At 38.5% G+C, this 7,001-nt stretch overlaps 1 pseudogene; it reads right to left on the bottom strand.

The window, feature by feature from the left end:
* Positions 1 to 901: 901 nt before the first annotated feature.
* LOC145537742 (heat shock transcription factor, Y-linked-like) lies at positions 902 to 6,732 on the bottom strand (annotated as a pseudogene).
* Between the last annotated feature and the right edge of the window lie 269 nt (positions 6,733 to 7,001).

Raw genomic sequence — 7,001 nt, 5'->3', positions numbered from 1 at the left:
TTCTGATGGGTTAACAGTTATGGTATGTGATCTTAAGAATGGGATGAGAGGTAAACAAACGTATAGCTTCTCAATCCAACTCTGTAATCCTGGGAGAAGCATCTTTGACTTGTGTATCCTAGTTGCCCTTAGGAATGCTTACAAGCGGTTACACTACTGAGCAGGGATGTAGGCAGGAAACTGGATCCATTTTGACTTTACCACTGGCCTTCTCTGTGAATAGACCATTCTTCTTCTCTTAATGTCACAGTTTTTGTCTTCAGATGAAGGTTGAACATGGTGGACGTGTGTGAATGCATGTGAAATCCCCATAAAACTGAAGACAGGGAGTACACAGTTTTCCTATTTGAATCAGATCTCAAAGACGTTTGGCTTTACAGATCCGCACTATCAATGCATCTCAAATATTCATAAAATTCTTATGTGATGATTGTCACACAGATTTGAGACCAGAAGACCTGTTTAGTCAGCTGCTTAGCAGTGTGGTGGGGCTTGGACATTTCAGGTATTATGTGAGAAGAATGTGAGCCATGTTATAAAAATTCCTTTTATTTGAACTGTCTATCTCATCCACTTGGGAAGGGGGAAGGTGACTTCCACCATGTGGGAAGAGAATTCCAGGTTTTGTCCTTAGTTTCATTTGATGCCTAAGAGTGTTCATTACTGGCGAGTGTGCAGCCTCCTATAGGAAGGTCGTATCCTATTACAGGAAGGCCTGGTTGAAACTCCAGGCCTCTACATGGCCTTCTTGAGTACTGCCGTATTAGAGGGTGGGTGTTTTGTTATTGCCAGGCATAATAGATACCTAAGGTCCCACTCATCTTTTGCTGGGTTCATTGGGAGAGTGCTATAGTTTTTAACTATGTTTGGGCGGAGTAGCTTGGTTATTATTGAAATGCTTTCAACCTTTGATGCATCCATTTGTCTTGCACTTTGAAAAGAGAAAGAAGAGTTTTGAATGGGCATTTTAATTTGTGCCTGGCTATATTTTTGAATGAACTATTTCTTCAGCCGAAATTTCTAACATAAAAGCCCAAAAGAGAGCCCAGACATACACTCACAAACACATTCTTAATCTGATGCACACACACACACAAGCACAGTCATGATCTTACATGCTTAAACACAATTACAAAAAGAAAAGAAAACCCAAGGACTCACTGAAGGACACCTATGAACTTCCTAGAGTTCCTCTGATACTTGTCTCTAGGCTTAATTTTGGAAATTGTTTTCTACTTGAATGATATGTCTCTAGAGACATTTTAAATCAGAATGTTTTAAAAGATACGCTTTCCTTGTGCATTCCATGGGATCTTAAAATACTTTGCATGTAAGACTATTCTGTGATTTGCTAAAATGAAAATAATTTGTAGGGAAACAATACTGAAGTCATATTGAGCTATTTAGGCCCTGCAGTTACACATTTTCTTGTTCCATTATAAGCATGCAATTTCATCCTCTGATCTTCTCCCATCACTTCTTCTACTTCTTGTCTCAATCTTCTGTGTTTAACTCACTGAGTTAACTCACTTAAATTTTTGTTCTCACTTTCACTATTTTAGGCACAAATTATAAAATAAATAAGTACAGGAAAGAACACTGAACTCATGTATAATATTTCCCTACTGTATTGAGATATCTTCTCTATAAGCTTTTGAGAATTAAAGGTACTGATATGTTAAAGCCATATGGGAACTGATCACCAAAGTAATGTATCATGTAACCAGGCTTCCCGTGGTAGGACAGTTGAGGTACAATTTAATAATATGTTTCCAGGAGGGAACAAAAACAGTAGCTTTCCCACATAATATATTGCATGTCCTTATGCATGTCTTTTCCAAGTTACCACAGAGCACCAAGGGAATTGGTCCTATTCTTTTCGAGAAGGACCTGCCACTCAAAGCAGAACAGGAAAAGAAGATCAAAGGGAGTGAGAAGGAATAATCAGTACACGGCAATGAAATAGAAGATATGATTGCTTTTAAGGTGCTATTTCTCCAAGCATGCAAATTTGGCTCCATAGTAAGATGCCTGAAATCGAAAACCAGACCTTTGGACTTTGGGCTTGAAATAATAACTTAGGGCACCGATTTCAATAACTCTTACAAGCGCTGCAAAATGCTTACCTCTCTAAAGTATAGTGTTCTCCGCTGAGTTTAATGAAAGTTTTCAGTGAAAGAAAAAGCGTGTGCTGTTTGGACACCTCCCTGATCTACACAAATAGTCCACAGCTTTCACTCTGCATTAGCCCCAAACATGAGAACGGTGAACTTAACTTGGTGTTGTCCTATATGGGTTACCATACCAAAACAGGGCCATGACTTGATATGGCCACCACTGTCTAAAGAAATGGCCACAAAGTGGAGATTGCCAAGATTTCTAGGTAGTGTTCATGACAGACTGGGGAGTCCAACTGTCAGACACTCTGTTCATCTTACTTCATTGTGAACTATATGAAGGATCAGCCATTGATTTTGATCTTTCCTTACTCCATGACTTTTCTAGAGAATTAAAATGAATGATTCTTTTTCGTTTGTTTGTTTTTTCATAAATATCTCTGTAACTACTACTGAATTTTAGGGAACTGGGGCCTGAAACAACATGACTAGTATGGGTTCTTATAGACTGTAAACTTCATGAGAGCAGCAATCATTTTATAATTTGAATTCCCACATTTGACATTCATGAACATATAAGATATATATTTATCAACCGGGAAAAGATTCTCAGTAAGTAGGAAAGGTCAATTATGATAATAGTGCAGGTTATAGGATGTTGTTGAGTAATGTATATAGCATTTGATTCGTGATTATGTTTCTTTGTTGATAATTCAGTAAGTACACATTTTAGCTGATGTGAAAGATACGTAAAGAAAAGAGGGTAGACCCAAAACACATTGAAGACCTGATATCTCTGCTCACCTTGGTAGGAGGGTGAACAGAGGTCCCTTCCAACCCCAAGAAAGAGTTGAGGCAAAGTTTTGAGGAGAAGGGGCTTAGCACGTCTGAAAGCAGTGTGTGTGATTGTAGCTCCAGAAGCACGGTGTAAGAGGATGATACTGAAACTACTATGGAAAACAAATATCATGTCTTCAAAGAACTTGTTAACCATCCTGAGGTGCTGCAATCACCACAGGGATTTGTTTTGTCTCTGAGGGAACAGATAAGCAAAATCTAAATATGCATTAGGAAATATAGGGTGGAATCATGGTGGCAGGAAATAAAGGTACGCCTTAAGGAGAGCAGAGCTAAAATGACCCTATACAGTACCACTTGTAAAATACCTATCTTGTGCTGGCCATGGTCCAGTCACTGATTATGTCCTGTAATCTTTGGTATCCCAGTGATGGTATAATGGTTATCCTAACTTTGGACATGCTACAATATCTATATTTTCCAATATGAAATGAATTTCTATAATGAAGACAATCTCCTGTCTAATGTCTTAAGACTCTGCTGCTGCTAAGTCACTTCAGTTGTGTCCAACTCTGTGCGACCCTATGGACAGCAGCCCACCAGGAGCCTCTTTCCACGGAATTCTCCAGGCAAGAATACTGGAGCGGGGCGCCATTTCCTTCTCTATCTTAAGACTCTACCGATACCTAATAGAATATCATGTAACTGTGAATGCACTAAGGTACGTACTGTGTAGATGTGCTTTTTTTTGATTTTATTTGTATGTCTTCCTTCACCCGTACCATCCTCATTTAGACACCCATTCATTTCAGCAGGGTTGATTTCCCAAATCACTTTACATCCATTACCTCTTTTCCCTTTGTTCTCATTTTCTTGCTTAGAAACAATAGATTAGGTGCCATTTACCTAGGATGCCTAACGGAGGTTTTCTTGAACTGAAGAGTTTATAAAAGAGTGCAGAAAAATAGCCAGACATTGAAATAAAGCCTTAATTTACTCTTCATTGTTTCAAAATAGAAAACAAAACTGTGAAGATGAACGTGTAATTTTATTGTTCAAATACAAGAATTGTAGGTATTTGTTGACATCTCCCAACGTAAATTTTAATCTCCATTTGGTTCCATAAGCTGATACTTATTTGGTAGGTCAGTTTTAATTAGCATGGTTTTCACATAAGGAATATCGTGGATGAATTGACTTGAAAGAGAGGAGGTGGGTGTAAAAGCGATCGTTGGCACTGGGGACCTTGAGTTGCCTCTCTGTTGCTGGTTAGGAAGAGGACTGTCATGGGCTGACATATCGCTATACCTGTCTGGAAATGTAGAAGGCTCCACCATCAGCCCAAAAGAACTGCTGCATAATGGAGATACGATGTGGTTCTGAGAACTAGATGTAGCGGTAGTAGCAAAGTTCTCAACGTGGCCATTTACTTGAGTAAAGTGCTATGGGAGTGCCAATTAAAAATGCTCAATTGGTTTACAACAGCAGGTTGATCTACCACATTCTGCTCTGTTTGTCTCACTGACATTGATGGGGAAGGAAAGTCACACGGAGATAGGGCGCTTGTTTTAGGGACTATCTGGCTGGTATAAGTCTTTTGTGGGAAAGGCACACTTAAACTGGTGGAAGCTGAAAATAGACTCTCTCCACTAGTTTCAGCATGAAAACCAGAGTTACGATCATATATGTTGACCCTTGCTTTAGCATGCTTCTTCTTGTAATCGGGAACTAATGAAGATTTCGGAAACACATTGCTAATCCCAACTCTTCTTTTTTTTTTATATAAATTTATTTATTTTAGTTGGGGGCTAATTACTTTACAATATTGTAATAGTTTTTGCCATACATTGACATGAATCAGCCATGGGTTTACATGTGTTCCCCTTCCTGGACCCCCCACCCACCTCCCTCCCCATCCCATCCTTCTGGATCATCCCATTGCCCCGGCCCTGAGCCCTTGTCACATGCATCAAACATGGATATGATAATATACATGTTTCAATGCTATTCTCCCAGAACGTCCCACCCTCACCTTCTCCCTCAGAGTCCATAAAATTGTTCCATGCATCTGTGTCTCTTATTCTGTCTCACATATAGGGTTATCGTTACCATCTTTCAAATTCCATATATATGCATTAGTATACTGTATTGGTGTTTTTCTTTCTGGCTTACTTCACTCTGTATAATGGGCTCCAGTTTCATCCATCTCAGTAGAACCGATTCAAATGTATTTTTTTAATGGCTGAGTAATATTCCATTGTGTATATGTACCACAGCTTCCTTATCCATTCGTCTGCTGATGGACATCTAGGTTGCTTCCATGTCCTGGCTATTGTAAACAGTGCTGCGATGAACATTGGGGTACACGCGTCTCTTTCAATTCTGGTTTCCTCGGTGTATATGCCCAGCAGTGGGATTGCTGGGTCATATGGCAGTTGTATTCCCAGTTTTTTAAGGAATCTCCACACTGTTCTCCATAGTGGCTGTACTAGTTTGCATTCCCACAATCAAAAAATGGGCCAAAGAACTAAACAGACATTTCTCCAAAGAAGACATACAGATGGCTAACAAACACATGAAAAGATGCTCAACATCACTCATTATTAGAGAAATGCAAATCAAAACCACAATGAGGTATCATTTCACACCAATCAGAATGGCTGCTATCCAAAAGTCTACAAGCAATAAATGCTGGAGAGGGTGTGGAGAAAAGGGAACCCTCTTGCACTGTTGGTGGGAATGCAAACTAGTACAGCCACTATGGAGAACAGTGTGGAGATTCCTTAAAAAACTGGGAATACAACTCTTCTTTTCATTCTTCCTAAAAGTTCGGGATAACCTCTTTTGAAATTTGGATTATGGTAGATCTGTAACTAAATTCAAAGGATACATTTATTTAGTTTTTTATAAACCAGGGTAAAACTGACAAGCAAAGTTAAAGTATAAAAATATATTCCTTTAATGATGCCAATTAAATAGAATCAAAGAAAACCCCTCCATTAGTAGTTTTAACACCTTACATGTTAGAAACAACTATACTCCTCAACTAAAAAATATGTTGTATATATACAGTAAATACCACTTAAGGTACCTTGAGGACATGTATCCGATTTCAACTTGCTAGGAGAGTATATTAAATATCAAATATTTTAACCTCCAGCTGTTCTCAACTTCAAAAAATAAAACGTGTTCAACAATCTGCTATCTCAAATTTAAATTCGGTTTTAGCTACATATGTGAACATGCTTTCTAAGTCACATGACTTAAACTTATATATTGACAGTAAGTGGAAATTTTGGCTTACCTTGCTCAAAACAGAGACATTGTTTTCTTCTTCCAGAAAGTCAGGTAGTGAAGCAGATCTTTGAAAAGTTTGTCGCTTTTTACTAAACCCATAAAGGTTAAGCTGACGAACTAAACTTTTCATACTATCAGTTTCAAATATTCTGAAAGGGGCCTTTCTTTCCAAGACTCCTTTCTTGAAGAGTTCTTCATTGATCACTATAGAAGTGCCACTCTCATCCCACCAAACAGATTCAAACTGATCACTTTCAACTATAGTCCAGAGTTTTTGAGCAAAATTGAGTGAAAGAAAATCATTCAACTCATTTGTTTTAGAGACAGAAAACGTGTAGCGTGGCCTTTTTATCCTAAATCCCTCAGACAAAGCCTGAAAAGCATATTCTTCAATCATAGATCTCAAAACTGAGTCCCCAGTAAGTGTGTAATCACACGAAGAAGATCTAATGGAGGTTTTGGAACCACTTGATACATCTTTACGAGGCACATCTTGAATTTCTGAAGGAATATGTGCCATCTCAGAGAAATCTTTCTCCAGATACTTTTCTCATTTGTCTGACTTTACACACGCCAACTTCAAATGCTGCTTGGCTGGCGTACAGAGATAAACTCTCTAGGCCATCAGCATGGTTCTCAAAGTCAAAAAGCTGTGACATCACAAAGTCACTGATCTTCTAGCAATTGAAGGCCAATGTTCAACCAGTGTTTACTTCTACATCAACTTAAAATAAAGGCTGCTTGCATAAATAGTAACCAAAAACAGGAAACCTGCAAAATGTCATTCCT

Source organism: Giraffa tippelskirchi, chromosome Y, assembly GCF_054371585.1.
Source record: "Giraffa tippelskirchi isolate mGirTip1 chromosome Y, T2T-mGirTip1v1.2.pri, whole genome shotgun sequence".
Taxonomy (NCBI): Eukaryota; Metazoa; Chordata; class Mammalia; order Artiodactyla; family Giraffidae; genus Giraffa; species Giraffa tippelskirchi.
This window is presented reverse-complemented; position numbering and strand designations above follow the sequence as displayed.